The sequence below is a fragment of the Chinchilla lanigera genome, unplaced genomic scaffold, assembly GCF_000276665.1.
Source record: "Chinchilla lanigera isolate Chin_1 unplaced genomic scaffold, ChiLan1.0 scaffold00019, whole genome shotgun sequence".
Lineage (NCBI taxonomy): Eukaryota > Metazoa > Chordata > Mammalia > Rodentia > Chinchillidae > Chinchilla > Chinchilla lanigera.
This window is the reverse complement of record NW_004955420.1, coordinates 10,010,865-10,017,778: the sequence shown is the minus strand read 5'-3', so window position 1 is coordinate 10,017,778 and position 6,914 is coordinate 10,010,865. Positions and strand designations below refer to the sequence as shown.

The 6,914-nt window shown below is 38.8% G+C and overlaps 1 pseudogene; it reads left to right on the top strand.

Annotated features, from left to right (window-relative positions):
• Positions 1-560: 560 nt before the first annotated feature.
• On the top strand, positions 561-6,566 carry LOC102022197 (annotated as a pseudogene).
• The last annotated feature ends 348 nt before the right edge of the window (positions 6,567-6,914 follow it).

Here is a 6,914-nt window from a genome sequence, read left to right as displayed (position 1 = left end):
GTGTCCTAGAGATGAAAAAATTAAGCAATGCACCTGCCCTTTTAAGCAGAAAATAATTAAAATTTTTCTGGATGACTTAAATTTTTCATTACTAATATCAATTATGACAATAGTTCCCAACCTAGAGGTTCTCCACAATCTCTTAAAATTTTTTCAAACGCATATTTTTTAAATATTCCTGTAATTCCACCAACTCAAGGAGCTGAAGGAAAAGGATTGCAAATTCAAGGCCAGCCTAGGTAATTTATCAAGGCCCTGTCTAAAAATTAAATCTTAGCTTCCAGGAAAATGGCAGAATGGTAAAGAGCAGACAAAGAGCCTCTCCAAGATTTGGTGTCCAGACACTGGCATATTGCAACCTGAGGAAGAGAAGAAGGGAGTGGGTCCCCTGGACCAAGAAAGGATCTGAAGCAAGAATTGCAGCTTCCGAGGAGAGCGAAGAGAGAAACTTTAAAGAAAAAGAAGGAGGTGGCAGGTGGTGCTTTCTCCCTGAGCCTGGACTCACTGGGGCAACTTGAAACTGCAGATGCAGGGTATGTGCTGGCAGCTACTCAGGCTCCATGGAGAAGTGCACCAGTGGAGTGGAGCAGTGCATGCAGCAGACTGTTGCGGCTGGTGAGTTGTCTGGTTAGGAGCTCCTTCTAGAAAGGGCAGTTAGCCAAGCGCAATTTTGGAGACAAGCCAATTGAGCTTAGGACTCAGAGTGGCTGCTAGCTCCACCAAGTGGCTCCCAGCCTAGTTCAAGCTTGCAGCAGGCACAAGGATGGCAGCGGGCTAGGTGGATCTGGTTCCAGCCTCATAGCCTGAGAACAGCCTTAACTTTGGTAGAAATAGAGTCCCACTGCGATCATCCGCTACCCCACCACGGAGCTGCTGGGGGGTGGTTTGCGGGGTTTGATGGACATGGACATGTGCTCTCTTTGCCCATGCTGTCCACCAGTGACAGCACAGACACACACTTTGACTTGGACATTTTTTTTCTTTTTTTCCTTTATTTTCTTTGTCTTTTGTTTTTTACTGGTTTTTTTTTTATGCTTTGCTTTTTCTTTATTATTGGTTCTAGTTTTTATATGAATGTGAACATGGTTTCTAGTATTTTATTGTTATTCTGCTCTGTTCTAGTTTTTGTTTCTTTCTTCTCTTTACCGCCCATCTTCTGCATGAGTTTCTCAAAGTTTGCATGATTCTCTTTTGTCCTCCAGCCTTGCTTTTAATCTCTTCCTTTTTTGCTGTTTCTCTACTATTCCTCCCCCAACTCCTTTTAAATTTTCTTCCCTAATGATAAAATTTCCATATTGAGAGCTTATTTACTACACATAATTTTGTGGTTAATTTTAGATTTTGTACAAATCTAGTACATATGGCTAAAGGTAGTAAATTAACAGTTACTTCAGTTTGTCATTTTGTAGACTTTGTTTGATACTATTGTTATTGTGGATTGTACCACTGTAGTCACAGTGACATAATTGTTCTAACCAATTGTTCTGGGGGCTGGGTGTGGTGGCACATGCCTGTAATCACAGCACTCGGCAGGCTACGGCAGGAGGATCATTGCAAGTTTGAGACCAGCCTGGACTACAAAGTGAGCTCAAGGCCAACCTGAACTGCATAGCAAGACCCTGTCTCAAAAAGATAAAAAAAAAATTGTTCATCTGGTATACCAAGACTGAGATTGCCTAAGAATCACAAAAAATACTATAAGCCAGTGCCAAAAACCAGGGGCTGGGCCAAGTAGCAGCAACTTCTCATCTCCAATAAGTTGAAGATGTAGGATCCTGCAAAGACTCAAAACCCAAAAGCCAGCTACGTCTGAAAGACACATATAAGAAGTAGTCATTTCCTAAAGATCCTAAGTACTAGCAATAAAGCTACTCATCATAGACAATTTACAAGCATCAACAGAGGAATTAAACTAAAAAAATAGAAAATGAGAATATACTTAAACAAGATACACCCCACACATCCAGCTCACCAAAGGCAAACCTGGGGTTGAAACAATCCAAAAGCCACCCACCTGGACTCTCTGAAGTGATAACAGCAGAAGTAACTAAACAAGTGAAGAGGCCCTAGAAAAAGTCAAATCAGAAATAATTTCTCAGATAACTAACTACACAGATGGTAACCATAATGAAAGATATGCTTAATGATTCTAGAGCAGATACACATAAAAAAAAGAGCTTAGGAAAATGATGGAAACTATGAATACCCTACATAGAAAATAAATGAAATCCATAAGACAAATTCAAACATATCTAAGAGATTAAATTTCCATTGAAAGTATATGCAGGGGAATGAGCCAATGTGAGGACAGAATCTCAGATATAGAAGACAGTATTATGGTTAGCAATAATAAAAAGGAAGAATTATTCTTTTTATTTGTTTGTCTTTTTGAGACAGGGTCTCGCTATGTAGTTCAGGCTGGCCTTGAGCTCACTGTGTAGCCCAGGCTGGCCTCAAACTTGCAACGATCCTCCTGCCTTAGCCTCCCGAGTGCTGGGATTACAGGCATGCACCACCACACCCGGCAAGAAAGAATTCTTAAAATAGCAATGAGAGAAATCAGTCTAGCAGCTGCTAGATAATGCAAAGAAGAATAATGTAAGATTGATCAGAGTCAGTGAAAAAACAGGAGATAGCACAAATGAAAACTCCATTCCCATACAACAAGGCAGAAAACTTCACACATAGTTGAGGCATATAGAACTCCAGTTAGCCATGATCAAAAAAATCTACAGCATGACATATAATAGCTTCCAGAAATTCAACACAAGAACACAATATTACAAGTCCTTCAAGAAAGGAAATGAATCACCTATAAAAGAAAGCCCATTAGAATCATACATGACTTCTCAACACAAACCCTCAAGTCTAGGAGAGCTTGGAGTGAAGTATTTCAAACCCTAAAAGAACCTCCAAACCAAATGGATGTAACCTGCACAACTGTCTTTCAAAATTGATGAGGAAATAAGATACTTCCATGACAGAGAACACCTGAGGAAATTCATGAACACCAAACCATTACTCCAAAATGCTCTGAAGGACATTCTAGAAAGAGATAACAAGGACTACAACTCCATGAACCTCAATAGAATGAATCCACCAGGTAAGGCAAATAATTAAATGGGGGGAGGGGCCAAAAACAGGAAAATAACATCACAAGGATACATATCAGTTATAACCATTGACATTAATGGTCTTAAATCACCAACCAAAAGAAACAGACTGGCAGAGTTTATCAAGAAACAGGATCCAACAATATGCTGCATACAAGAAACATAATTTAATTTAAAAAGAAATTAGGAGACTGAAAGTCAAAGGATGGAAAACAATACTCCATGGGGCAGGAACCTGGAAAACATCCGGGGTAACTATTCTATTTGAAGACAAGTGGATTTCCAGCCAAGATTGATTAAGAGAGACAAAGGTCACTATATCCTTGTAAAGGGAACAATCCAAGAAGAAGAGATACCAATCATAAATGTACATGCAACAAATACCAGTGCACCTAACTATATTAAAAATAATAACAGACATGAAAATCAAATAAACAATAATACAGTTCTAATGGAGGTAGATCAACTAGACAAAAAATCAACAAGGAAATATTAGAACTGAACCAAATTTTTGAACAAATGGACTTAGTAGATGTCTACAGGGTATTCTGAACATCAGAATACACATTCTTCTCAGCTGCACATGGGACAGTCTCCAAAACAGACCACATACTAGCTCACAGAACATGCTTAAGGAAAAGCAAATGAATTCAAATTATTCCATGGATATTATCAGATCATAGTGCAATGAAATTGGAAATCAATGGCAAAAGAAATCACAAAACTCCATAAACACATGGAAATTAAATAACACCCCCTTGCACAACCAATGGGTATCAGATGAAATTAAAGAATTTAACTAGATTCTAATGCTGATACAACATACCAGAGCTTATGGGATGTAACGAAAAGAGTTCTATGAGGGAATTTATACTGCTGAATATCCATATCAGGAAAACAGAGTGAGCTCAAATAAACAACTTAATGTTGAACCTCAAGCTTCTAGAAAAAAAAGAAGTCCAGCCCAAAGCTCATACAAGGGAGGGAATTATAAAGATCAGACCAGAAACTAATACAATGGAGAAGAAAACAACACAAAGAATTAATGAACCAAAGAGTTGGTTCTTTAAAAGATTAAATAAAATCAACAAACCCTTAGCCAACCTTATCAAAAAAGGAAAGATAAGACTCATATTCATGCAGTTAGGAATGAAAAGGGTGAGTCACAATGGATCCTGCACAAATCCAAAAGATCATCTATAGCTACTTCAAGAACTTGTATTCCAATAAGATGAAAAAAGCAGAAAAAGTGGACAGATTCCTACATATAAACTATCAAAGCTGAGTCAAGAAGATATAAAAATTCTAAATAAACCAATATCAGTCAGTGAAATTGAGGATGTAATGAAAAACTTACCAACAAATAAAAGCCCAGGCCTTGATAGAATCAATGCTGATTTCTACAAGAAATTCAGAGAAGACCTAATACCTCTACTTCTCAAACTCTGTAATGAAATTTGAAAGGGAATTAATACTCCAACATTTACTCCTAGAAGCAAGCATTACCCTGTTACCAAAACCAGACAAGGACCCAACTAAGAAAGAGCACTACAGGCCAATCTCCCTCATGAACATAAATGTAAAAATGCTCAATAAGATACTGGCAAACAGAATGCAGTATCTTATATAATTAAGAAGACTGAATACCATGACCAAGTGGATTCATCCCAGGGATGCAGTGATGGTTCAACATAGGCAAATCAATAAATGTAATATACCATATTAACAGAGCCAAGGACAAAAACCATATGGTCTTCTCAATAGATGCAGAAAAAGTGTTTGACGAAGTCCAACATCCATTCATGATAAAAAGAAAACCTTACAGAAAATTGGAATAGATGGGCTTTATCTCAATCTGATAAAAGCCATCTATGACAAACCAACAGCCAACATCATACTAAATGTACAAAAACTGAAACCTTTCACTCTAAAATCAGGAACAAGACAAGGATGTCCACTGTCACCAGTCTTACTCTATACAGTTCTGCAAACATTAGCCAAGAGAGAGAAATAAAAGGAATAAGTATATAAAGAAGTTAAGTTATCATTATTCATGGATAGCATGATACTTTACATAGAAAGCCCCAAAAAGTCCACCAAAAGACTTCTAGATTTAATAATTAGTAGCATAACTAGATACAAAGTCAACACTCAAAAATCAATAGCTTTCCTTTACACAAGCAAAAAACTCACAGAGAGAGAAATTAGGGAAACCATACCTTTCACAATAGCATCCAAAACAATGAAATACTTAGGAATCAATTTAACGAAGGAAGTAAAAGACCTTCAAGAACTTGTATTCTTAACAGAAACATTAAATATACCAGAAGATAGAATAGGTAGAACTCTTGAAGATACTGGTGTAGTCAAAGACTTTATGAACAAAACCCCAAATGCACAGGAACTATCATAAAGAATCAACAACTGGGGGATTTAATCTTATTAAAAGGCTTTTGCACAATAAGAGAACCCACCAACAGAGACAAGCCACAGTTTGGGAAAAAATTTTTGACAGCTGTTCCTCAAAGGACTGCTGTCTAGAATACACAAAGAACTTAAAAATATCAAAGCCCCCACCAACTACAAGACCACTGTAGAGATGGGTGAAAGTGTTAGAAGAGAAGATATCTATATCATCCAGAGTGACTGTGGAGAATCAATGACAACCTGGTGGAACTGCTCATCATGATCAATGTGTGTGAGATTGCCTCATCCTCCAGAGTGACTGTGGTGATCTCGTGCTTCCCATATGCCTGCCAAGATTAAAAAAAAAAAAAAAGACAAGAATTGTGCTCCCATTTCTGCAAAACTTGTGGCCAACATGCTTCAGTGGCTGAGGCCAATCACATCATCACAACGGACTGCATGCCTCTCAGATACAGGGATTCTTTGATGTTCTGGTGGATAACTTGTATACAGAGCCCACTGTGCTGCAGTGGGTTCAGCAGAACATCAGCAAGTGGAAAAACTGTATCGTTGCTTCGCCCAATACAGGAGAAGCCGAAAGGGTCACATCCACTGCAGACAGGCTGAATGTGGAGTTTGCTTTGATTCACAAAGGCAGAAAAAAGGTACTTGAAGTGGACTGGTGCTGGTGGGCAACATGAAAGGCCATGTGCTCGTCCTTGTGGACAACATGGCCCACACATGTGGCACCATGTGGCACACTGCCAATATGTTGCTCTCAGCTTGAGCCACCAAAGTTATGCTATCCTTACCCACAGGATCTTCTCTGGGCCAGCTATTTACCAAATAAAAAATGCCATCTTTGAGGCCATTGTTGTCACAAACACAATTCTGCAAGAGGACAAAAGGAAGCACTGCACTATGACTGACATCTCAATAATCCTGGCCAAGGTCATCTGGAGGACACACAATGGGAAATCCATGTTCAGCCACGTCCCACTGTTCAGCCACGTCCCACTGAAAAAGCAAATGAAAAGTGACACATGACTTCCCAGACTTTCCACTTGTTTTTCTCTCTGCTTTTTCAGCGCTGGGTCTCAGCATCAAATCTTTTTTCACTCTGAGAGTCACTGTTTCACCTCCTAAACCTCAAAACTATTTCTTTTTTTGTTTGTTTTTGGTTTTGGTTTTGGTTTTTTTCCGGTACCGGGAACCGAACTCACGACCTTGCGCTTGCCAGGCAGGCGCTGTGCCACTGAGCTAAATCCCCAGCCCCCTCAAAACTATTTCCAGTTTATTGGGAAGGGGGGTTTATTTGGTTTTTAGTGAACTATCTTAAATGTTGTCCTCCTTTTTTTTTTTCTGTTTGGTGATCTTTCCTTTGTTCTTTCAGTA